Here is a 27,959-nt window from a genome sequence, read left to right as displayed (position 1 = left end):
ATTCATATTTTTAAGAAGTTATTTTCTTCAGTTTTTCATGCTCTTTTACCAAGCTATTAATTCTCTTTTCATAATTTTCTTTCATGGCTCTTATTTCTTTTCTCAATTTTTCCTCTACCCCTCTTCTTTGGTTTTTAGAATCTTTTGGAAGAAGGAAGCTCTTTTTAAAAAAACTCTTCTTTCAGCTTTTCTGAAAATTCTTGAATTTGTGTTAAATCTTCATTTTTTCTTTATGGCTTTGCTTTTAGATATTTTCAAGCCAGTGTCTTTTTCTGAGTTTGTGTCTTGAGCTTCCCTTTCAACCTTGTAGCTTTTTAATGTTTTTCAGCTCAGTTGTTTTATACCAAGAGATACCTTATATTTTCTTCTCTTTTTTTCAATCTTTTGATGTTGTTTTACTGCTTCTTATATTGTTTTGGAGACATTAGTTTCTATTTGGTTCATTCTTAGTTTTAGGGAATTTGTTTCTTGGACAAGTCACAACATCTAAATTTAGGCATGTTTTTCTCATCTCCAAAATGAAAGCTTTTAGCCCCTTTGAACTCTGTCTATGGAGCATTATGCCATCTTACCTTTGCCACTAGTCCCACTAATAACAGGCACAAGGCCAATGACAAAAAATCCATGGTTCTGCTTTCATTACCATTTTACTTCTGGTCTCAGGCTCTAGCCATTCTCCCAGTCTAGAAAAAAAAATGGACTGAAATTATTTCTCTATTCAGAAAAAAGGTTGAACTTATCATATTTAGATAGATTATGTTGTGATCTAGAGTTGTTTAAGGTGGGGAAAGGCAGAATTGTTTGATTTAACGTGGACAGCACTAATTGGGGGGGGTCCAATTTAGATTCACTAAACAGCCTTGAGATCTTGGCTTACATCATTAACTAGGCTTAGTCAAATCACTTAGTAAAGACTTGCTCTCAGAATGGTTTCAGTAAACCTGGGAAGATCTATATGAATTGATGCAGAGTGAAGTAAGAAGAACTAGATCATGGTACACAGTAACATCAATATTGTAATAATCATCAACTGTGAAAAATTTAACTACACTGATCAGTACAATGATCCAAAACAATTCCCAGGAGCTCATGATGAAAAAAGCTGATCATCTTCAGAGAAAAAACTAATGAACTCTGAATGTGAATTGAAGTAAATTTTTTTCATTTTATTTTTCTTGCTTTGAGGGACAACATGGGTAATTTGAAAATAATTTTCGCATGATTTTTACATATGTAATTGATATAATATTGATTGATTTATATGTGTAATTGATATCATTGCTTGCCTCTCAGTGATAGGGAAAGGATAGAGAGGATATGGAATTCAATTTTTTTAAAATAAAGAAAAAGAGTGGTTAAAATAAATAATATATTTGAAGGAGAAAAAATAATTGGGGTCTAAGACAGCCTCAATTTATTCACATGGAAAATTATATGTATCAACTAATTTTTAAGGTCTCTTCACAATCTAGGTTCTATTGCTTTCCATTCTAACCAAGAGTGAATTACTATTGGATACAATTCTAACTATGAAGAGCTTCCAGAATGCTCCTAAGAAAGGCTGCCCTGGAACCAAGCACACTTTCTCTCCCCAAATTTTCCAAGTCAACTCATCTTCCCAGTTCCATTGTGCCTTGTACATAATGGCAGAACTATAGCTAGGAATTTTATACTTGAGGCAAATACCATAATCAGGACAACTGGTATGAAATAGAGCTTCAATTGAAAGTAGAGAAATGTGGAATAACAGAGAGCCTGAAAAACCAGCATGAAACCCCTGTGAGGATGCTACCATTGATGGTGAGAGCAGAGGAAGAGCTCATCTCAGTTCCATCTGTTAGCTTCCTACTTTAACTACTTTTGCTAAGAAATGTCTTATTGTTTCTGTATTGCACTGAAAATTCTATCAGCATCCTCTAAATTCAATACCCTGTGGCAGAGTCCTAAGCATCCCACTCTAGTTATAGCTCCACATTATCAAAGCTGAATAAATATTTGTGGAATTGCTTTGAACCTAATTGTTATGTAAATGAATTACTATATTAATTGTTGCTTTATACAGAATTTTGTAGAAATGTTTTCTAATCCAAGATACCTCTATGTCTATATCTATCTGTCTTTCCAAAGCAGTTTTTCAATGTAAGCCACAATGCTATGATAATGAGGCATGCTTATAGATTTAAACACATCATGACCTCTGCATGTTACTAACAATTACATTCTGGAATATTTTTTACTTAGCTGTGGGTCTTTGTCAACAGCTGGGAACAAAATCCTCTCCCAGGCACAGGTATGTTTACTTCTTTGTTAATTGTTGTTATGTGACTTTAAAACTCTTTAACTGAAAGCTATTATCCATGGAAGCAATAAATAGTACTGTCACCATTATTTATTCAGGAGAACACTGTTTGACTAGTTTATTTAGCTAAGAAAAGTGTCAAAAAGAATTCATAGTAGCAAAGAAAATAAAAATTTATTAGGGAAGATATAAGAAAATTATGTCCTAAAAACTGACTTTATGTAATGGAAAAAGAATTTCAGTATAAATGAGTTGGTTAAGGGAGGAAACATAAAAGTACAACCCCCAATTTAAGCAAAACTGATATATTAAAACCTGGTTCCACCATAAAAAGGAAAATGTCAAATGATTCTTCACCTTACAGAAGGATTTTCATAGAACTTCTTTTTTAAAAACCCTTACATTCTGTCTTGGAATCAATATTGTGTTATGTACAGTAAGCACTAGGCAGTGAGTGTTAAGTGACTTGTGCAGGGTCACACAGCTAAGAAATATCTGAGTCCAGATTTAAACCAAGGATCTCTCATCTCTAGGCCTGGCTCTCAATCCAATGAGCCACCAAACTATTCCCAGATTTTCACAGAATTTCAGATTTGGAAGGAAGGTATGTATCCCTGCTAGACTTTTCAGGGCCACATCTATTATATAAAACAGGATACACTTAACTAAGTCAGAGGCAAAGAGAAAAAGCATCAGTCCCTTTTACATCAACATCCAGATTTGAACCTAATTGTTATGTAAACAAATTACTACATTAATTGTTGTTTTATACAGAATTCTCCTAAAAAAGAGTATCATAGATATTGCTAAATATTTCATATGCTTTCAGACACCAACCCTAACAAACAATGATAAAAAAATGTATTTAATAAGAAATTTGTTCTTATGTTGCTAACTTAAGGTCTTTTGGATTTTTAACTAAGTAATCAAATATAACTCCATGCTGAATTTCTAGGTACTAGGCTAATATTACTATGTAGTAGATCACAAGATCACATACACAAAACACTAAAAATAACTTGTGCCTATTGGAATCCTGAAGACTGTGAGTTTTGTTCTCTATTTTTTTTATTTTTCTGCTAGCAAAAATATAGCTCTAAAATAGTTAGGATTTGCTGGTTATATATATGACAAAAGCAAGAATTCAAACTATGTGGGTAGGGAACAATAGCCTTTCCTTTTTAGTTTATCTTTGTTCTGGCTCAGATTCATTTGCATGCTAAACCATAGAAGATTTGGGTACTAACCCTAAAAAATAGTTACCTATAAAATAGAACTTTGATCTCTACCTAGATTTAGGGGTTGAAAAGAAACAGCTTACTCTGTCTGGATATTTTTAAGTGGGAGTAATGGCTATAACTAAAGAATATCAAAATGCCCTAATCAAGAAGATGTTCTAGCCACTATACCCTCTGAGATGGCCTGAGTGGTCCTGAAAAGATGCACCACAAATTAGTAGTAACAACCAGTAGAAATTAAATACCTAGCAGTCACCAGAGTAACATGTTAAAAATCACCAGGTGACCACTGAAAATCAGCAGAATAACATGACCAACAAAGATAGCAAGATGCATTACCCAGCAGAGAGAAGGTCCAATTAGACCCAACATTTTTACATCAACTGAAAACACTGGTGATCCTACAACACCATTGGTGCAAGTTACTCATCTGAGTTCTTCATATGTAAATCCTCTGTATGTCCATTCCATTCACTGAGAGTGTGTAATGAGAGTTCACAGGGAGGCAATTCTTTATTGAATGGTCTTGCTAGGTTTTTTCATGAAATGTCATTGCTTTGAATTAATTGTGTCCTTTGGCTACCTAGAGAAGTTAATATATGGGAGAGGACCTAAAGCCAAAGTTTTGAATGGACATAGATTCAAAGAACACCTTGAATCTAGAACTGTTGTACATGAGAGAAGGGGATTCCAAGAGCTACTTGCAAATTTTCTATTGTATCAACACGTCCCTTGTGCCAGAGTTAGCATCTAAGAAAAAGGGGTCCCAGTGTATTGTGACAAAGAAAGAAGTTTTACCCATCATAGGGTATTCTGAGCTGGTTTCTAAACCAGCTTATAGACCTTCTTAACAAGATTGACAAGAGGGCCTTTAACATGGACAAATTGGAGGGAGTCACTTTGGATTAGATACTTGGAGAAGAGACCCCTATTTGGAAACTATCAGCTATTTAACATAGAGATCCTAGTTATTTTGGAGTATTCCCTTCAGAATGATGATCATAATGCTGAGATCCAGGTCAGGGTTAATTTGTATAAAAGAGAAAAATTTAGGTCTGAAAAAGAGGCTATGCTGATGGAGGTTTTTTTGAAAGGAATTGAGCAATAACCTAAAAAGACATTAGGCAGTATGTCCTCTTCCTGGATACCTCACAACCTTAATGGGTCCAATTAAGAAGTTCTGATTTCTTATCCTAAATCTGCTACTTACTATTTATGTGAACCTGTAGGCAGGGGAAATCATATGCAAAATGAAGGTTAGATGATATGACCTCTGAGGTCACTGCCATCTCTAAATCTATGATCCTATGTTTTGACACCTAGAGGACAAGAAGGGGGAAGGGCCAAGACCTGGAAAGACTACAGGAAGCCATCAGTATTACACAGGATCCCACAGAGTTAGGAGTTAGCAAGAGATTATAGTTCCCTAAGACATATGCATGGTCTGTGCTTCCAGTGTGTAGACTCTAATTCAGCAGTAAATTTAGCATGAGACCCAGTGAGGAAAGTGCTTAAAAGAATACAAAGAGGACTTAAGGCTGGACAAGGAGAAGTTTGTCAGAGACTATAGTCTTCTAACAAGGTATATTCCTAATGGGTTCATCATATCTGGTAAAAGGGTTAAATTTAATGGTTGGATGATAATTTTATGAAATTATGTGGTCACCAATATTTATTTATCTTCCATCAGAAATTTATTAACATATATATACATATATATATATATATATATAGAGAGAGAGAGAGAGAGAGAGAAGAAACAATAAAGAAGAAAAATGTGAGGGGGTTAGAGAGATTATCTATCCTATCTTAATCCAGGCAGAGATTAATTAGCTCTCAACCAGGATGGCCAGAAGTGAGTAACCACGAGGCCTCCTCCAAGATGGAAGTTAGTCTCTCCAGATACTAGGAAAGGAGTCAGTCTTTCACTCACCCCACAAAGTACTTTGTTTTTCTGCTAGCAAAAATATAGCTCTAAAATAGTTGAGATTTGCTGGTTATATGTGTGACAAAAAGCAAGAATTCAAACTATGTAGGTAGGTAACAATAGCCTTTCCTCTTTAGTCCATGTTGAAGCCGAGCTCCAAGTCCAAGATCCAAGCCATAGTCTCCAGCAAAGCTCCCTTTAAGACTCTCTCCAGTCGGGAGACTATCTCCACAAGACTGACTCAAGTTGAAGGATTCATGGCATTTATGTTGCTAACACTGCCCAGGGGCAGTGTTTTTGGGAACCAGTTCTCACCTTCTGGAGGGGTGAATTCTTATCAAAGATCTCTGAAGGTGTCAACTCTGACCATAGGATTCACAAGTTTCTGGAGTTGTCACCCATTGTAGTAAATGACTTACAAACTCTTCCACCTAGTCCAAGCTTTTGTTGGTTCAATCCAAAAGTGGACAAAGGAGAGTTGATCCTGTCTTCACGATCTAGTGAGGTACTAAGTAGGTGTACTTAAGTTATTGTTTAGCCAAGTGTTAACTCAGAATAGACAAAGGAAATAAAGAATTCTCTTTTACAAGTGTAAACTCAGAAAAGAGAACAAAGAATTCCCTTTCACACTGGTACTACCAATGCAGGGGACAAGAAGACCTGAGGTATGCCAAGTCCCAGGAATAAGAGGAAGGCATTCTTTGCTGGTTGAATTAAAGAGATTGTGCCCCTAGGGATAGAGGCCAGGTCAGACTCAATCGCCATTAGTCATGAACCATTCTAGAGTTTCAGGGAATTATTTGCTCATAGGTAAATGTTTAGGAGGGGCATGACATTCTGAATGAAGGTTGTCATTGAGGGAATCATAATGGCTGAAGGCAGACTCTTGAGGGGGAATTATATGACAAGAAACCATCCCTCTGAGCTAGTCAACAAAAGGTCACTCAGATATGGTCGTTTAAACAGTTGACCATATGGACTTCATAGGGAAAATACTTGTACTTCAATGGATCTCATGTCTTAGTTGGAATTAGGCCAATGTACCTTCTATGATCCTGGAATACAGGGACAGGTCTTCAATGCTCTCCCATGATGCTACTCTAATAGCTAGAGTCTTGAATCAAGATAATCCAGAAAGACAGGAGTTAATCTACATCTGCTCCACCATAAGCATTATGCTAAGACCTTTATAAAATTGTCTAATTTTATCCTTAAAACAACCCTGGGAATTAAATGCTATTATTATTCCCATATTAGAGACAAGGAAACTGAGGTACACAGAAATTTAAGTAAATTTACCAAGGCCACACAGCTAGTAAGTGTCTGAGACAGGATTTAAACTCAGATCTTTATATCTCCACGTCCAGCACTCTATCCACCATGCCGCCTAACTGCCTAACACATAAAAGGCAGCTCTCTATAAATGCTAACTACTGTTGATATTATTATCTATTATTAGAGTCTTTAAGTTCAAGTCTCTATCTGAAGTAAATCTCCACCCCTATCCATAAGGAGGTTCAAAATCTGGCCATTTACCCCTTTTGGCAGACAGATGGAGTTTAAAAAGAATGGAAATACTAGAAGGGACTATCAGCATAATTCTTTCTTGGAGGATCACAAGGAGGAAACCTAATCAAAAGAAAAGGTAGAAAATGTTCTATAAAGCAGGAACTGAAGCAGCTCATTAATGATAATCCCTGGCTCAGGAGAAGGAACCATTTACCTGCTGTCCTGGCCCTAGGAACACTCCAACAGCTGGATGATGCTAATTTTGTATCACAAAATCAGATATAGTTACATCCTTGGCACCAGCTTCTGAGTCCTTCTCTATTCTCTTACACTTGTGAGGTCAAGGGATTTCAGCAGGTAGAGGTCAGAGAAACCTGACAATATGGTCTACTTAATCATTTTGAAATGCCTCCAAACAGTAAAAGCACATTTCTAGGACCATTTACCACATGAAAACAAATTAATTGGAAAATATTTGGTGGTTATTTTCAGGGTGCTGAAAAGATGTAAAAACTATGAAATGAAAAAAATTCCTCAAAATCACTTGACATTGCCTTTTCTGATAGCTATTAAATATTCTGTGCCTGATTTGAAAGATAAAAGCAACTTGTTATTGAAGAGTGTAACAGCCCTTTAAAATTGGTTGGAAATGGATTCTAAGCTCCGAGAATCCGGGACTAATATGATCATGATTCATTCCCAGCACTCAGGCAAAGTCGTTATTTAAATCCTCAAGAACTGCATTAAAATCTGGTGTTAATTAATAACCACTTGTAACTTCAAAGTTGTTCAGTGGGAGTGGTTTCCAACAAGGGAGAGAAGAGGCTTTTATGTTTTTAGTGGAGAGAAAGGAAGTAGAAACCAAGAGGGAATAGAGAAGGAAAGATTTCTACAAATGGCTTTGACTCCTCATGGGAAAGCTTTGTTTTTGCCAGTTAGGGTCTATTGTGGTCCCAGATTAGCTTTCAAGATCACAGAACTTTCCAAAATCCCTCTCCTTTGCACTGAAGTGCTTTGGTCTTACATTAGGGAAGAAAGCACAAAGGTGAGAGGATACGATTCACAGTTACAACCCAACCTATTCAATTTTTGTTAAATTCAGTATTTGTTAAAGCTGAAAAGGGGGGAAAATAAGAAAAAGATAGTAAAAGACTTTTAGTATTTCCTACAGATGTTGAAATCAAATAGATGAATCCTTGTTAGTGACATTTGCCCTTCATTTCCAAATAAGACCAATGACATCCTGGGGTGACGTCTTGAGTTGCCTGTGAGTTGGATTTAAGGGAGGCAGAGTTGCACAGTCATAAGCCTCACTTTCCCTTCCTGAGTCATCTTATTCCAGTAGTAGTAGGACAAAAGTCAAGATGAATGGCAATGGCCCACCTTCAATATCCTTGAAACAAATTGTTCTTATCTACCAGTCTACCAATGGGGAAGTCTTCATAAACTTGGAGTAGACATTCCTGTAATACTGAAGGGTTCAATGCCTGGTGGTTCAGTCTCAACGTGGTTCAGCCCAGTTATACAGATGGTTTTACTGGGGTATACTGAATATACTACATACTGCAGATGCTACAACTACATGTGTGATGTTTAAATCTTCATCTTGCTTGGTCTAGCACCCAAAATTGTACACACCCATGCTACACGGGCATGTGCTAGGCAATGGCAAATTAGAAATAACTGACTGCCCACTTGGGCTGTACTAAGCCAAGCTAGAGTCACCATTAGCTAACTGTAGATCCACACTGGAACCCCAGTGTTGCACAAGATCACACAAAACGAGCCATGGCCAGAGAAGCATTATTAAGAGCCATGAGAGATTGCTCTGATAGACCTGAAACATAGGAAAAATTTGAACTGTCCCAATAGGAAATTGTCCACTTTATGGACAGACTTATTGACATAGGAAATACATATATGGACCTTGATTTGACCAGAGAAAAGGACATTAAATATATACACAGACAATTCGTTAAGAATTGTTGTTCAGTAGTAAAAAACTACTTTGAAACTAGCTGTCCCAACTGGGACTCTATGGACCTCGAAGAACTGAGGAAAGTAGCAACCTATGTGTATAAGAGTCATACAAAAAAAACCTGAGACACACAATACATCAGTGGCAGACTTAAAAAAAGAAATTGAAAGGATGATACTAGAACAATTGAAAAATAAGGGAGAGACCATGGCCCCTTTGCAGGAATACACAGATAAATCTTTAATATGCCTTTTCTGTGGGAAGAGAGGCCATGCAATGATGGTCTGTAGGAGCTGGCTACGGGAAAAAAGAAATAATAACAGCTTTAGGAATAATAACTATAGGAACCACAATGCCAATCAAAATAATGACAGTGCTCCAAATGCAGAAAATGATAATACCCAACATAATGCCCAACAACAATATATAAGAAATGGAGCTCAACCACACTACACTCAGGGTAAACACCCCCAACAGCGTGGAAGGTCCCAAAAAACTGCCCAAGCACCTTTATGAAGGTGTGAAGGAGGGGTGAGGGCCTTGGAATCAAAGAATGAAACCTTTGATTTTCCAGACCCTGATATTTTAATGCCAATAATCCCTATACATATCCCCCCAAACAGTAAGGAATCTCATGTCATTTTAAAGGTAGGAAATTCATACTATGACTGTCTTTTGGACACTGGAGCATCTAGGTCAGTTTTAGTAAGCAAACCAGATGGAAAGTGTGATTCTATTGGCTCCCTAAATGTAGTAGGTGTATCAGGAAAACCATTAAAGGTCCCAAAACTTTCTCCTCACATGGTACGCGTGGGACCCCTAACTGTTGAACATTCTTTTCTTTTAATGACTGGATCTCCCACAAACTTACTGGGGAGAGATCTACTATGCAAATTACAAGCCACAATAATGTGCACCCCAGGTGGCTCTCTCTCCTTAGAAGTGCCCGAGGAATCCTTAAATTTACTCCCTGTACTTCTCTCAGGGAGCCAGGAGGCAAAAGAGCATCCTACCTTTGAAATACCTACAGATATACCGGAGTCTCTTTGGGCCACATCTTCTACTGATGTAGGCTTACTTAAATCAGTTGTTCCTGTGCAAATAAAAACTAAATCCAGCCTACCTCCTTGCATTCCTCAGTAACCTCTCTCCAAGGAGGCAATAGAGGGAATTACCCCAATAATAAACTCATTAATTGAACAGGGAATAATTTTCCCTTGTAAATTTAAATACAACACACCCATCCTGCCCATTAAAAAACCAAAAAGGGGGCCCGATAGCAAATACCTCTATAGATTCTTATAGGGCTATGAACAATCACATTATAAAGAGGCACTCTGTAGTTTCCAACATCAATACTGTTATTTCCTCTATTCCTAGCACAGCTGCATACTTTACAGTAGTGGACTTGTGCTCAACCTTCCTTTCCATACCCATATATGAGAACTCCAGGCATATTTTTGCCTTCACCTGGAATAGCTCCCAATTCTCCTGGTCCAGACTACCACAGGGTTATGTAGAGAGCTCAAGCTTATTTGCACAAATTTTGAGCCAAGATACGGATAATATAAAATTTAAAAATAGCAAATTAATAAAATATGTAGATGATCTGTTCTTGGCATCCATAGATGCAGAAGCATGTCAGGAAGATAGTAAACAACTTCTTTTGGAATTTCACAAAAGAGGGCATAAGATCTCGAAGGATAAAGTTCAGTGGTGTCTCCCCAAAGTAGAATACTTGGGGTTCATTCTGACAGCTGTAGCCCTTCTATTTCTCCCAAGCAAATTGAGAATATTCAAAAATTGAGTGCTCCTACCACTAAAAAACAATTAAGGGCAATTCTGGGAGCAACAGGGTTTTGCAGACAATGGATTCCTTGCTATGGAGAAATTACTAAACTCCTTATAGCACTAACAAAGGATTCGATTCCTGAACCCCTCAAATTATAGCCTGAATGCTTGTCAGCCCTATCAGAGCTAAAAAAGGCTATCCTGTCTGCCCCTGGTCTAGGCATCCCGGATTACAAGCCATTTATTTTGTGTGTACATAAGCAAAGAGGAGTAGCTTCAGGTGTTTTAACTCAGACTTTGGGACCTTCTCAGTGCCTAGTTGTTTATTATTCAGCCCAGCTGGACCCAATAGCATCAGGAGCACCACAATGTCTTAGAGGGGTAGCTGCTACAGCCTTACTAGTGACAAAAACTGTTGATCTAGTATTGGGATGCCCATTAACAACTATGTGCCCACATGAGGTAGAAGCATTGTTGCTAAGACATAGAACACAGGCATTTTCTGATCAGCGAATTACAAGGTATGAAATAACCTTGTTAAACAATGAAAACATTACCTTGAAGTGCTGTTCAACACTTAACTCTGCCACCTTGCTTCCAGATTTACCTACTTCAGGAGAACCATTACACAGCTGTGAAACACTAGTGTCCATAGGAGAAAAGCCTCAGGATGATCTCTTGGACACTCCCTTAAAAAACTCAGACCTGATCTTATTTACCGATGGTTCCTCTTTTATGAGGGATGGCATACGTTACACTGGAGCTGCTGTAGTCACAGAATTTGCCACTGAGTGGTGAGCTTCACTCCCCTCTAACATTAGTACTCAAGGGGCAGAACTCATAGCTCTGAAACATGCCTGTATAATTTCCAAGGGTAAAAAGGCCACAATTTATACGGATTCTAGATATGCTTTTGGCATTTGTCACTCAGTCGGAATGCTATGGCTCCAGAGAGGATTTTTAACCTCAGCTGGAAAATCCATAGCTTATGCAGAAATTATTAATGAAGTTCTTTCTGCTCTTAAACTGCCTGAAGCCCTAGCTGTAATTCATTGCTCTGCCCATACAGGTGGCACTGACCCTGTCTCTAGGGGAAATGACTGAGCAGATGCTGCTGCAAAGCTAGCAGCCATAGAAGGGCCTGAATTACTTTTGACATTACAACCACTGATGACTTAAATTTATTACTTTCCTATAATGAAAAGGAAGTGGAAAAATGGAAACAAAAATTCAAAGCAAAACAGATCAATGGAGTTTGGGTGTCACCTGAAGGAAAACCCCTGCTCCCTAGAAGTTTCTATCACCAAATTTGCCAATCTGTTCATAAAAATGGTCACTTTGGTACCCAGGGCATCGTAGACTCTGTTAAGAGAGTATGGATAGCCCCTGGTATAACTACCATAGCCTCTAAAGTGTGTTCAGCCTGCTCTACCTGCCAGGCATATAACCAAAATGCCTTTCGTGGCAAAGCCTTTGGTGGGCGTCCTCTGGCTTACACACCTTTTGAGCACCTGCAGATAGATTTCATAACAATGGCAAAGACCGGACAATATAAATTTTGTCTGGTCATAGTAGACCAACTGACCAGATGGCCAGAAGCATTTCCTACAGCCCGAGCCACAGCAGATTTTGTTGCTAAGGTGCTTTTAAAAGAAATTATTTCTCGCTTTGGCCTGCCAGCACATATTGATTCTGATAGGGGGAGTCATTTTACTGATTCTGTTCTAAACCAGATATATTCTTGCTTGGGGATAACTCCAAAATTCCATGTTCCATATCATCCCCAGAGTTCATGCCAAGTTGAAAGGATGAATAAAGAACTTAAAACTATGATTGGAAAATTATGCACTGAGACCCATTTAAAATGGCCTGAATTTCTCCCTCTGGCCCTACTCTATCTTAGAAGCAGGCCTAGAGGAGATTTACACATCTCACCATTTGAGATGCTTTTTGGACATCCGCCTATACAGGCTAAGCCTTTCTCCCTGGCTTATACATCGCTATTAGGGGCAGATACTACTATTGCTTCCTATATACAGGAATTGCAGTGCAAACTGCATGAGCTACATGAATCTGGAGCTGCAGTACATTCCGGACCACTAGACTTCTCACTTCATGACCTGAACCCAGGAGACAACATGAATATAAAGAACTTCCAGCGTACAGGAACAACCCAGCCTTCCTGGGAAGGACCATTCCAAATATTGTTGACTACTCCAACATCTATAAAGGTTGGAGAAAAGGACTCTTGGATTCACTGCTCACATGTAAAGAGAGTATCTTCTATTGAGATTGATTGACTATATCCTATATATGCTTTGGAGATAACTATCCATTGACAAGTGGAACTGTTTTATTTTGTTTTTAACACATTGAATTCCTGAATTTATTTTTTTCTTTTTTCCTTTTTCTCTTTTCCTTATTATATTATTATTTTTCTTTTATTAAAATATTTTATTTTTTCCCTTTTCTATTTTCTATGTACTCAAAGTACATATAATCAATATTAACTTTATTCTACAATAATAATAGTTTAAATATATATATACTTGTTATATTATTAATACATACCCAAACAGCTTTAGACTATGGGAACCTGCCATTTGTTGATAATTGTTGTGGGACTATGATTAATGTTTGTGTCTGATTCTAGGTATGGGCTCAAAAAAGGAGCACAGAGATAACCTGGATAATGCCAAAAGAGCTCACAAGTCTAAAAATCAAAGACCAATTCAGGTAGGATTGATGCACTTCTAAGCCAATAATAAGGACTTGAACCTAGTGTGAGACTCGGGGTTGCGACACTTGCCATACATTAAGATGTAGGCCTTCCTTGTATCCACACTCTTCGTAAAAATACCTACAGGCAAGTACCAAAGTTGGCTACCATCCTGGCTCCCTCCATCCCTGAGAATGAAGGTAAAATCAGACGAGGGAATGACACTTCCCTATAAAAATAAGAATCTGGTCCTTTTTTCTCTCCTATAGTATGGCAACTTCCTGTAGCCTTGGCTGCAAATGGGTATGTGAAATTTGCTGCATTCTGTCCACAAACTTGTGGGATTATAAATTATTTAACTGGACCCTAATATAGGGGCCTGTGAGAAATTTTATTCTTGCTTTCTCAAAATTTTGTATACATAGATTTTTGATATTTTGATACTGATTTTGAATTCTTCTTTAATATAAATATATGTATATATAAAGGGTTTTTTTCTTTTATTTTTTTATATTCTTATTTTTATATTATATTTATATTATATAAGGGAATTATATATATTATATTTTTATATTATATAAGGGAATTATTATATTCCCTTATATTTTTCCCTTAATTTTTTCCCTTTTTTCTTTTTTTAAATTTTTTTGTTTTCATTTTTGTTTTTGTTTTCCTTTTTAATTAACTCACACACCTCCATAACTAAATTTTCATAAAATCCAAGATTTAAATTTTGTTCGAGATAGATCTTAAGAGAAGAAGCTTGCTAACTGATTGAATCCAGAGAATGAACTGTTTTCAGAAAGATATCTAAACACTTTCACTACAGGAAGATCCAGAATGAACCTTGGGGTGCAGTTGATTGAACATTTTTTTGAATGTACACTCTTCTGCCAAAGGGGACTGACCCCTAATTGGCTTTTGTCAATGCACCCAGCAAAACATTGGTTTTGCTGTCTCTCTCTCCTATTTCCCCTAATCTACAACTATTGTAGTTTTCCTCTTAGAGGGTAGAAATTTTGTATGCACTTGCAGTCAGAATTTTTGGGGGTGCAGGATGCTTATGGTAATTGATCAATTGGGGAGACTGTCCCCCAATCATTATCAGGGGGGATTGTGATTTTTAAATCTCCATCTTGCTTGGTCTAGCACCCAAAATTGTGCATACCCATGCTACACGGGCATGTGCTAGGCAATAGCAAATCAGAAATAACTGACTGTCCACCTGGGCTGTCCTAAGCCAAGCTATAGCCACCATTGGCACTGGTGAGGCACAGGAAGTGAGGTAGAGAACAGCCTCTGGGGTTCGCTCACTTCCTGTGGACAGGGCTAGGAGCCAGTTCATTCTAGGAGCTCAATCAGGGAGGAGGCCCGCAGAAAGCTTTCCTTCAGATCAGTCACGTGAGTCAAGGGACTGATTCTCCTTTCTACCTTGGCCTTCGGGCCTTGTAAAAATGGAGACTTGAACTCTGGACTCCAATTCCCAGGAGTCCTTGCTAACTCCCAGATTGCCCTCTAATCTCACTGAGATTTCCACCTGATCAAGGACAAGAATTTCTATTTAACCTGCCTGTAAAGGCTACTGGAGCTCTTCCCTACTTCCACTCCAGAGCACACGCGGCTCTCCACCTAGCAGCAAGATGTGAGTGGTCGTGAATAGGCTCTTTGAGCCTAGACATGTGCCTTTCTTACTTGCATTTTCTTTATATTTTAATTTTCAATAAACCTCTAAAAATATAATACTCCTTACAGAGAGAAACTAATTTCTACCTGCCTCAGTTTCCCCCAAATTTTAACTTTTACAGTCTAAACTCTATCTGGCTCTGCCAGAAGGTTGAGTTAACCTTTTCCTTTTCCCTCTTTTTCCTTCTTTCCTTCTCCTTCTTTCTTACTCCCATTGTAATTAAACCACCATAAAACTCCACTCTGACTTGAGTGTTTCATTCAGGAATTTCATAAGTAAATTCCTTGGTGACCATGAATTAATATTATATCAGTCTTTAAAAGTGATTTAAATATCACACATGGTGCCACAGGTGAATGCTGGGTGAGAGGTGGACACCAAAGGTGGATGAGCAAACCTGAAAAAGGCTCAGCAAACCCACACGTCAGAGGTGCTAATCCTCCCTGAACATCCCATACGCGCCACCAGTAGATGAATCACTATAACAAGGAAATCCATAGAGCCCAGAAATTGCCTCAGGAAGTAAACACTTGAGTGCTTTCTTGAACAGAGCAACATTGTTAGCCAAGAATTATATTCTTGGATGGTAGAAGATTATGAGATTATATAGTTTTCCTTCTCAAGGGTTTGGAATATGTGGGGAGGGGAGGGAGAGAATTTGGAACTTGAAGTTTTTTAATGAATACTTAAAAATTTTGATGTGATTGGGAAATATTTAACAAATTAAATAAAATATTTTATTAAATTATGAGCAGTCTCACCTCTTAAGAAGAGAAGAAAGGAAAAGCATGTTTGCAGAAATTTTAGCATGAAACCTAGTTAAAACAGATCATGCCATGACCATGTAAAGATAAAATTAAGAGAAGCATAAGAAATGAAAAGAATAAATTTCTTATTTCTTTAAAAAATAATTTGCCTCATCAATTAATATGGATGTGTATTACTTATATTTGAACATCTCAATCCATGCTTTTTTTGATAAGGGAGGGAGAATGTTACTAAGGGAGACAAAATCAGGAAGAGTAACTGGATAAAATCAAGAGTATAAAAACCAGGGTCACACAGCTGGAAAGTGTCTGAGGCTAAATTTGGACTCTGAAAGATGAGTCTTTCTGACTCTGGGCCTATTCACTGTACAACCTAGCTGCCCCAGTGAAAATAATGATGCAATTTTTTCCTGTCAAAGTTTGCAAGTCCTCTGAAATCTAACTAGACACTAAGCTAAGAATCTTTGGCAGGGGAAATCTGTACTGGAGTTAGTATGATTTTAAGGATAAGGAAGGATAACTTCTCAAGATATCTGAAAGGAGAAAAACATCAAAGATTGCAAAAACTATGGAGCATCATTAAGAAAAAAAGGTAATTGATGAAAGAATCCACAAATCACCTCCTGTACTTAATCCCAAACTGACAAAACCGAGGAATGTTATAGCCAAATTCAAGAACTATCAGACCAAAGAAAAGATATTACAAGCTGCCAAGAAGAAGTCATTCAGATACCACGGAACCACAGTGAGTATAAAGCAGGATCTGGTGGCATCCACACTGAAGGACCGAAAGGCATGGAATATAATATTCTGGAAAGCAAGGGAACTAGGTCTACAACCAAGAATCAACTACCCAGCAAAACTGACTATATTCTTACAGGGGAAAGTATGGTCATTCAACAAAATAGAAGAATTCCAAGAATTTGTAAAGAAAAGACCAGACCTGAACAAAGAATTTGATGTCCAAACACAGAACTCAAGAGAATCATCAAAAGGTAATTTAAAAAGAGGGGAAAAACAGAAACAAAACAAAAGAACACACACAAAAAAAAATTTTTAAGAGACTCAATAAGTTAAAATTATAAATATCCCTATAAGAAAAGAGGTCATTGGTAACTCTTAAAAACTGTTGTTATTACCTGGGCAGCTAAAAGAAGTACACTTAAGAGGGAACAGTAAAAAACTGTATAGGATGAAAGGACAAGACATAAATAGGTATATAGATATATGCATGCATAAATACATACACATGTGTATGCATACATATATATAACTTGAGCTAAAAATAGGTTAATATTAAAAGAAATGGGAAAAGAAACAAATGGGAGTAAATTTCTATGTCACAAAGAAGTTCGTGGTGGGAGGGGGGAGAACATCAATACACTGGAAGGGTAAAGAGATCAGAGATAGGAAATACTCAACTCTTACATGCTTGGAAATTGACCCAAAGAGGGGAAAAAATCCAATCCATTGGGGCAGAGAATAGATTTGTGCCCTATAGGGGAGTAGAAGGGTAACAAACAGACTGGTGGGGAGGGAAGCAGTACAAGAGAGGCAGGGGGTGAGGGAGTAATTTTAGAAAGACTACAAGGGAAAATAAGGGAGAGGATAAGAAAGGAGGAGGGTAGAAAAGGAAGTAAAATAAGGGTGGGAACTAGGGGCACTGATTAAAAACAAACATTGATGTAGAAGTAAAAGGAAGGAAATAGTGAAAGAAGAAAAGGCAGGACCAGGAGTAGAAATCAAAATGCTGGGAAATACACAGCTAGTAATAATAACTCTGAATGTGAATGGAATGAACTCACCCATAAAACGCAAGCAAATAGCAGAGTGGTTTAGAATCCAAAACCCTACCATATGCTATCTACAAGAAACACACATGAGGAAAGTAGATACACATAGGGTGAAAGTAAGAGGATGGAGTCAAATCTATTGGGCATCAACTGATAAAAAGAAGGCAGGAGTCGCAATCATGATATCCGACAAAGCCAAAGTAAAAATAAATCTAGTTAAAAGAGATAGGGAAGGTAATTACATCTTGATAAAAGGCAGTATAGACAATGAGGAAATATCAGTACTCAACATGTATGCACCAAATGGCATAGCATCCAAATTTCTAAAGAAGAAACTAGAGGAGGTCAAGGATGAAATAGATAGAAAAACTATACTAGTGGGAGACCTGAACCTTCCTCTATCCAAACTAGATAAATCTAATCAAAAAATAAATAAGAAAGAGGTACGAGAAGTGAATGAAATCTTAGAAAAATTAGAGTTAGTAGCCATGTGGAGAAAAATAAATATGGACAAAAAGGAATATACCTTCTTTTCAGCAGCACGTGGTACATTCACAAAAATTGACCATGTATTAGGGCATAAAAACATTGCAAACAAGTGCAAAAGAGCAGAAATAATGAATACAACTTTCTCAGATCACAATGCAATGAAAATAATAATTAGTAAGGGAACATGGAGAGGTAAATCAAAAATTAATTGGAAATTAAACAATACGGCTCTCCAAAACGGGTTAAACAACAAATCGTAGAAACAATTAATAACTTCATTGAAGAAAATTACAATGATGAGACATCCTTTCAAAACCTATGGGATGCAGTCAAAGCAGTATTCAGGGGGAAATTTATATCCTTGAGTTCATATATTAACAAATTAAGAAGGGCAGAGGTCAATGAATTGGGCATGCAAATTAAAAAAATAGAAAGCAAACAAATTAAAAAATCCTCAGATGAAGACTAAATTAGAGAACTTAAAACTCAAAGGAGAAATTAATAAAATTGAAAGTCAAAGAACTATTGATTTAATATATAAGACTAGAAGCTGGTACTTTGAAAAAAACAAATAAAATAGACAAAGTACTAGTCAGTCTAATTAAAAAAAAGGAAAGAAAAAAATCAAATTGACAGTATCCAAGATGAAAAGGGAGACCTCACCTCTAATGAAGATGAAATTAAGGCAATCATTAAAAACTACTATGCCCAATTATATGGCAACAAATATGCCAATCTAGGTGATATGGATGAATACTTACAAAAATATAAATTGCCTAGATTAACAGAGGAAGAAATAAATTACCTAAATAACCCCATATCAGAAAAAGAAATTGAACAAGCCATCAAAGAACTCCCTAAGAAAAAATACCTAGGTCCAGATAGATTCACAAATGAATTCTATCAAATATTCAGAGAACAGTTAATCCCAATATTATACAAACTATTTGACAGAATAAGCAAAGAAAGAGTTCTACCAAATTCATTTTACGACACAAATATGGTACTGATCCCAAAGTCAGGCAGGTCAAAATCAGAGAAAGAAAACTATAGACCAATCTCCCTAATGAATATAGATGCTAAAATCTTAAATAGGATACTAGCAGAAAGACTCCAGCAAGTGATCAGAAGGGTTATTCACTATGACCAGGCAGGATTCATACCAGGAATGCAAGGGTGGTTCAATATTAGGAAAACCATCCACATAATTGATCACATTAACAAGCAAACTGACAAAAATCACATGATTATCTCAATATATGCAGAAAAAGCCTTTGACAAAATACAACACCCATTCCTATTGAAAACACTAGAAAGCATAGGAATAGAAGGGCCTTTCCTAAAAATAATAGTCAGTATATATCTAAAACCATTATCAAACATTATCTGCAATAGGGATAAACTAGAAGCCTTCCCAATAAGATCAGGAGTAAAACAAGGATGTCCATTATCACCTCTATTATTTAACATTGTACTAGAAACATTAGCAGTAGCAATTAGAGAAGAAAAAGAAATTGAAGATATTAAAATTGGCAATGAGGAGACCAAGCTATCACTCTTTGTGGATGATATGATGGTCTACTTAAGGAATCCTAGAGAATCAACCAAAAAGTTACTCAAAATAATCAGCAACTTTAGCAAAGTTGCAGGATACAAAATAAACCCACATAAATCATCAGCATTTCTATATATCTCTAACCCATTTCAGCAACAAGAATTAGAAAGAGAAATACCATTTAAAATCACCCTAGACAATATATAATACTTAGGAATCTACCTGCCAAGACAAACACAGGAACTATATGAACACAACTACAAAACACTCTCCACATAGTTAAAACTAGATTTAAACAACTGGAAAAACATTGATTGCTCATGGGTGGTACGAGCTAACATAATAAAAATGACAATCCTACCCAAATTAATTTACTTATTTAGTGCCATACCCATTGAACTACCAAAAACTTCTTTACTGAATTAGAAAAAAAACATAACTAAGTTCATTTGGAAGAACAAAAGGTCAAGGATATCCAGGGAAATCATGAAAAAAAAAATGCAAAGGAAGGAGGACTTGCAGTCCCAGATCTCAAACTATACTATAAAGTAGTGGTCATCAAAACAATTTGTTACTGGCTAAGAGACAGAAAGGAGGATCAGTGGAATAGACTTGGGGTAAGTGACCTCAGCAAGACAGTCTATAGTATGGGAGAGATTAGGTTTGGATCAACACCTCATACCCTACACCAAGATAAACACAGAATGGGTGAATGACTTGAACATAAAGAAGGAAACTATAAGTAAATTAGGTGAACACAGAATAGTATACATGTCAGACCTTTGGGAAGGGAAAGATTTTTAAAACTAAGCAAGACTTGGAAAGAGTCATAAAATGTAAAATAAATAATTTTGATTACCAAATAAAATAATGTAAAAAAAGCCTTTCCCAATAAAAAAATAAAAATAAAATAAAATAAAAAAGGTAATTGAAAAGACATCAGTAACTACCAACACATATCCCTTTTTTTTCCTATTAAAATCTTTGTATTTGAGACATACATGAAGGAAAGGTAGCCTCTATAAAAATGTGAATTCCTGCATATTTTCTTCTCATTAGCTATATTCTTCAGTAGACCAAATATTTAGTCAAATGATTGACACAAAGGGAAAGAAACTGCACATACTGATTGTTTGCTGATGACAGAAAAGCATTTGATTTAGTAAAGCAAAAGGCAGCTTTAAAAGCTCTCCTCCAACTGGATGCCTTCCATGAATATGTTGAGATTATATGAGACTCTTTTGGGGGGAAAAAAAAGCTTTTTTCCTTCTTAGAATCAATACTGTTTAACTGGCTGCTAAGCATAAGAGTGGTAAGGACTAGGTAATGGGGTGACTTAACCAGGGTCACACACCTAGCATCTGACATTTACTAGCTGTATGATCCTGAACAAGTCATTTAAGTTTGCCTCAGTTTCCTTATCTATTAAATGAGCTGGAGAAGGAAATGGTAACCACTCCAATATCTCTGCAAAGAAAATTCCAAAATGCAGTTACAGTCACACACAACTAAAACAATAAAAAGTATATACATACATGTAATCTTTCACAGTGGAATGTAAAATCTTTGAGGTCAGGGACTATCTCTGAAGGTAGGGACTCTCTTTGTATACCTAGCACCTAACACAGTTCAGAGCCCATAAATGCTTGGAAATTGATCAACTGAATAAATTAATGATATACCCTTAATCCTCTCAAATGTTTGCATTTTTAAAAGAATCACCCCAAATGAATCCCTACTCTCTAATAAGTGAGGATTTCTGACAGTATAAAAAAGTGAAAAGAAAAAAATATGAAGCCATGAGAAGAAAAAAAAAGTAGGACCAAGTCTTTACCTTCTTTGAAAACTAATGCTTCCTGCCCCTGTTGCCATTCAGGACCCTGGCTTTGTAGTTTTGTTCCTTTCTCTACTTAACACATAGCTTCTCTAAAATCATTTTCAAATTGAATATGAGGCATACATAGGGGTTTGCTGGGGCTAGTTCCTACTGGCTCTGGAGTGTTGGTTGTTAAATTCTCAATGAGAGCATGTACACTTCCGAAGTCAGCAAATACTACAAATCAGGGCTTGATTTATTCTTTGGTTGAAGACTTAAGAAAGTGATGGAGAAAATATCAATTATACAGATTCAGTTTTCAGAAAAACCTGAGAAGACATACAAACTGATGCAAAGTAAAGTGAACAGAACCAGAAGAACAATGTATACAGGAACTGCAATATTGTGACGAGCAAATGTGAAAGATTCAGCTAGCATGATTAATACGGTGATCCCAGGCAATTTCAAAGGACCTATGATGAAAAATGCTATGACAGAAACAGCAGTGATGAACTCTGAGTTTGAAGTATATTTCTTTATTTTCTTTAATTGTCTTGGTTTTGTGTTTTGCAACATGGCTAATTTGGAAATATGTTTTGCATCACTTCTTCTGTATAATCAACATCGTATTGTTTGCCTTCCGAAGGGGTGAGGGAAGAATGGAAATGAATAACTAATTATTTTAAGAAGTGTTAAATGTAATTGAGAAATAGCTAACAAAATAAATTAAAAGATATTTCTTTTAAAAGATATACATGTGGTAACCAGTGGAATCGTGCATCGGCTATGGGAGAGGGAAAGGTGGTGGGAGAGGAGGGGAGGAAAAGAAAATGATCTTTGTTTCCAGTGAATAATGTTTGGAAATGACCAAATAAAATGTTAAAAAAAAGATATATAATGAAGATTAAATTTAAAAGTATGTCTTATTGACATTTTTTCTGAGTTGTTTAAACATTTACCAATATGCTTCTGGGTATATAACAATATAATTTATACAGGTCCATGTCTAACCGCAGAAAAATCCAGTGAAATTGCTTCAACACTGTTGTCACAACAAATTAAAACTGTCAAGGATGCCCTGCATTAAAGTCCCTGATGGCACTAAAAGGACTCAACAGTGTTTACAAAAAACCTATAGCTTCTTCCTACTAACAATAGGAACCAGAAATAATACCTCTCTAGAGAATTATAATCACTAATATAGATAGACCCTTTCAAATTTGATAGAACTTTACATACATCATCTCATTTGATCCTCAAACAGTTTTGTAAGATTGTGACTTGTATTATTATTCCCATTTTACAACAGAGAAAATAGACCTCATTGAGGGGCACAGGACACTAAGTGGATCAGTGAATAGGGCATTAGAGTCAAGAATTCATTGGTCAGTCATTTTTCAGTCAAATCCAACTATTCCTGACCCCCTTTGGGATTTTCTTGGAAAAAATAACAGTTCACTATTTCTTTCCCTAGGAGCTAGGAGGACGTGGTCTCAAATCCAGAATCAGAGGTTAGTTGATGACCCTAGGAAAGTTATTTAACTTCTGCCTGCCTCAGTTTCCTCAACTAGAAAGAGAGGATAATATTCACAGCTACCACCCAGAGTTGTGAGGGTCAAATGAGATAAAATTTGTAAAGTAACTGCAAACTTTGAAGTATTATATAAATACTAGCTCGTAATGTTATAATGTAGATTTTTTTAAGTATAGTCAGAATCTATTAAATAGACAATTGTCTTACTATGAGAAGGAATATAGAGGGGGTGATAGAAAAACAAATGATTGGCCACAATAATGAATGTTGAAAGAAGGGGGAAAATAAAATGCAAAGGGGAAAAGAAGAAATGCAGATGAGGAGAAAAAGAAGAGATTATTAATATTGTTAATAATTAATTGTTCATTGATCATCAATAATAATTTTTTAAACTATGAATTAAATGTTTTGCATAGTTACAGTTGTTTACAATTAACAACCTGCTTTCATGTACATTTATTCATTTCATACTAACAACATGCACTGAGGGAAGCAATACAAGTAGTCTTATATCCATTTAAAAAATAAATAAAATTTTTAAAATGAAAAAAGTAAATGTACATTTTTAATTTTTAAAGAAACTTGAGGCCAAAAGAGGGGAAGTAATTTGCTCCAAGGTGCAGAGCAGTAAATGTCAGAGAGCTGAGAACTGAATACAGATCTCCTGACTCCAAATTCAGAGTCCTATTATGCCCAAAGAAAAGGTTGACTGGAGAAAGAAGAGAAGAAAGACCAGAGGAAGCTTAGGCAAGGAAAAGAAGTGAGATGGGGAAAAGGGGGAAAAGAGAAAATAGAGAGGAAAAAAGGAAAGAAAAGATGATGAAGAAGAGAAAATTAAAGAAGCAACCCTTGCCATCTAGCCCAATCCAATTCCTTCTATTTCCCTACTGTAATGATCCACTCAAGCCTCAGCCCCCATTTTAAACATGATCTTCCCCTCACTTCTCCTCTTTAAACACATTCTTTTCTGTGTCCCACTTGTTATGAACTAAGAGATATTTTTAAGGAAAAAATGAAAAAAAACAACAAAACTGATCAATACATCAAAATAATACCCAAAAATATGAACAATGTACCACACTCATGGACCTCTTCCTTCTGCCAAGAGGAAGGTGAGAAATCTTCTCATACCTCTTCTTTGGAACCAGGTTGGGTTCCATGCCCTCATTTAGAGTGAGAACTAAGGCATGGGCAGAAGAATAAAACCAGGAATCCATAAATATCTGCAAAATTAGAATAAAGGAGTTTGTAACTCTAGCTATGGGTATATGAAGACATGGCTCTAGAAAATGGACTTGAGACCAGAAGGAGATCAATCCCAGGGGAAAGGACAGGCAGGGTACCAGTAGAAACAGAGTCTAAGGCCTGGGGTTTTAATCCAGGCAGAAACTTAGAGACAATGCCAGTAAACCAGGTGCAGGACCAGAAGTTTGGCACGAATAGCCCAGTGTTAGTCCAAATGGGCCCTCAGATGAAAGACCCAAATGGGAAGATGGATGGCAAAAGCCCAAATCAGCAGGCCTTTGATATAGGTTCAGATGGACAGGCATGTTCATGGAGTTATAAAAATAGGAGTTGGCAAGAAGAAGTTCTAGTAACATGTGTCAGGGACCCTGCCACGAGAATCTGGGAGCCACTGATATGAGACAATAAGGCAGCAGGAAACTGGCACACAATGGATGTCATAGATTCTGCCATAGAGGAGGGACTGGATCCCCAATGCCAGAAACTCACCTATTATGAAAAGTTCCAAAGTCGTGTCACTGAGATAGAGAAAAAGTCATCAAGGTCAGGCCATGACCCTTGTGGAAAAGGCAGTTTAAGTTTTTTTTTTTAAGTGAGGAAAAAAATAAAATAAAATAAAATCCTACTAAAGAAGGCAAAGACTTCTCATCACAATGAGAGAACAAGAAAGGAAAGAGAAGGAAGAGACACCATAATTGAGGTAGTATGCCAGGGTGGGAAAAGTGCTGAATGTGGCATGAAAGAGGACCTGCATTTGAATCCTGACTTTAAATTTTATCACCTGTATGATCTTGGCCAAGTTACTTAATAAGTTTTTGCTTCCACACCTGGGCATTAATAAAATGGGGAAAAGGAAAGGAAAATGGGAAACTCACTGTAATTGTATCATCATTAATTATTATAAGTACTAGAGAACTTGGAGTTTCCAGATCTTGTTATATCCTTCGTCAATCTGTTGCAGAAACTGGGAGAAGAAAAGGCAATTAATAAACTCTATTCCCACATCCTTCCAAATTCATTTATTAATGAGACTGCCCAATTTTTTTTCTACCAGTTATCTGACAGTCCTCATCATTCCATCAGAAACTGGTACCAAGATGAAAACACCCAAATCTGTTAAGGGTTAGTCTTGTTTCACTACAAGACATTATTCCTAGTAATTAAAAACCTCACTAAATAAACAATGTTTTGTTAGGAAAAGATTAAACTTATTTAATGTGGATAGTCAGGAACATGGATTTTTATAGACTTTCAGGGGCTCATAGTTGAATATAAGTAGTCATGATACAAGACAGTTCTTAAGGGCTTGTTAAGAAAAATGCTACCCACTCCAGAGAAATAACTGATGGAGTCTAAATATAAATCAAAGCATTCTTTTATTTACTTTATTGTTCTTGTTTTTTTCTTTCCTTTCTTTCTTCCTTCTTTTCCTTCCTTCCTTCCTCCCTCCCTTCATTCCTCCCTCTTGCTTGTCTTTCTTTCCTTCATTCTTTCTTTTTCTTCCTTTCTTTCTTTCTCTTTCTTTCTAGCTATGTTCTCTTTTGCAACATGGCTAATGCAGAAATATCTGTGACATGACTGCACATGTATAATCTATATCAAAGTGCTTGCATTCTCAAGGATCAGGGAGGGAAGAGAGGGGATTTGGAACTCAAAATTTATGATGTTAAAATGTGCCTTTATATGTAATTGAGAAAAATAAGATAAAAACATTGTTTTTAAAAGAATAGAAACAACTGTGCAGCCTTTATAAGCTCTAGAAGGACTTGTCTAAATGTATATTCACACTGAGGAGTCAGGTCCTAGCTACATCTCTCTCTCTCTCTCTCTCTCTCTCTCTCTCTCTCTCTCTCTCTCTCTCTCTCTCTCTCTCTCTCTCTCTCTCAGGGTTCAAGGGCATACATACTCTGAGGGACAAGGGAGTTCTTTTCTATTCTATCAGCTTGAGCTCCCATTACGATGTGTTCTCCCAAATATCAGTCACTAATGAATAGAGTCCCAATTTCAATTAACCAATTAATATCAATTAGCTTTTAGGGCTGGATATGTACTGAGAAGATAGAACAAGAAGAGAAGTACAAACCACAAATACATACCCTGAAACCAAGAACACATTCACTTCTATCTAACCTCCATCCCTGAGAAGAATTAGCTCAAATTTAAATCAGTTGCTACAAAGGATTAGCTCCACCAAGTTCGCTCCAATTATGACATAGCCAATGGACAAATCACTCACTTGCATGTAGGATTCAACAGTTTGGCTGTAGAGATCAGTGTACTCCCGGATTGGATCATGGTCACTTCCCAAGGCTCTGCCGGTGGACCAGAGACAGTTGACTGAAAAATCTGACCTGGATTTTGACATATGGACCTCTGCTGGCTCTATTAATCTTTGAAAGATTGCTATCCCTGGTTAGACTGTTTCATCTTCAATACTCCATCTAAAAAAAGAGGACATCGACACAACCATTTTGGCAATCTAGTGAAGTCAATGAATGTCTTCTCAGAATAATTTTTAAAAGCATAAAATAAAATATGTATAATTGCAAAGGAAACAAATTATAATGAAATATAGCTGCCAATAAGAAGAAAATATCTACACACCAAAACATTTATAGCAGCATTTTCTTTGTGATGCCAAAGAATCAGATACCCATCAATTAGGAAACAGCTAAGCAAATGGCATTAAATGTTTGTAATGAAATATTAACTCATAAGAAATTATAGATGTTAATACAGAAAAGCATGAAAATATTTACATGAACTGATAAATTAAGCAGAATCAAGAAAACAATATACATAATGACTGTAATGTAAAATGAAAGAACAACAACAACAAAATTAAAAGTAATTGCTGCAAAATTACCAATATGAGCTTGGTTCCAAAGAAGAAATATGAGAAGTCCCCACCCTAACCTACCCCTTTCCTGAGGTAGGAAGTTTATGGATTTGAAATATTGCATATACTTTTACATTTTTCCAATGCATTGATTAGTTTTATTCATTTTTCTTTTCTTTTTCATTTTTTCTTCAGAAATATTATTAATTATATAAGTTGGCTTTTGGGGAGGGGGAGAAGGAGGAAGAGTAATCTTGGCAGAAATTTTGGTGATATAAAGAAAAAGATATCAATAAAAATTTATTTGAGAAAAGAAATAGAACTATCAGTTTTTTTAAACCAGTTTATAGACTCCTGGTTAAGAACCTTTGCAGTAAGCAATAATGTATAAAAAGAACTCATCAAAGATGTTCCACCCTCCCTTCTTTTCTACAGCAGGGGGTTAATGTATTGGTTGGTTTTACTAAACTACTTTTTATTTTTCTCTCCATCTCTCTGGACAGGAGGATACATTTGAAAGAGGTGATTCTATAAAAACAAAAGATATCAATAATTTTTAATGAAGAATCTCTCATCAAAATAATGCCCAGAAGTAGCTAAATTCCTTTATTAATTATGCTACTTACCTAGGGATTAGGTCTAAAGCTCTGCATTAACTTCTATCAAGAATAGCCAGTATGTATGAGGAGAAGGATGTATATCCAAGTTTTCTTGGTTTCAAGAACCACTCACTCTCTGCAACATCAAACTGCCTCTTCTCCTTGCAGGGGTAATTA

General features: G+C 36.4%; 1 long non-coding RNA gene across 1 annotated transcript; it reads right to left on the bottom strand.

Annotated features, from left to right (window-relative positions):
* Position 1: 1 nt before the first annotated feature.
* Positions 2 to 26,779, bottom strand: LOC103099041 (uncharacterized). Its single transcript, XR_470506.3, has 3 exons — positions 26,581 to 26,779; positions 25,220 to 25,308; positions 2 to 683 (listed from the first exon to the last, which is right to left on the bottom strand). It is a non-coding gene; the product is annotated as an uncharacterized LOC103099041 (long non-coding RNA).
* Positions 26,780 to 27,959: the final 1,180 nt, after the last annotated feature.

The sequence above is a fragment of the Monodelphis domestica genome, chromosome 7, assembly GCF_027887165.1.
Source record: "Monodelphis domestica isolate mMonDom1 chromosome 7, mMonDom1.pri, whole genome shotgun sequence".
Classification (NCBI taxonomy): Eukaryota; Metazoa; Chordata; class Mammalia; order Didelphimorphia; family Didelphidae; genus Monodelphis; species Monodelphis domestica.
This window is presented reverse-complemented; position numbering and strand designations above follow the sequence as displayed.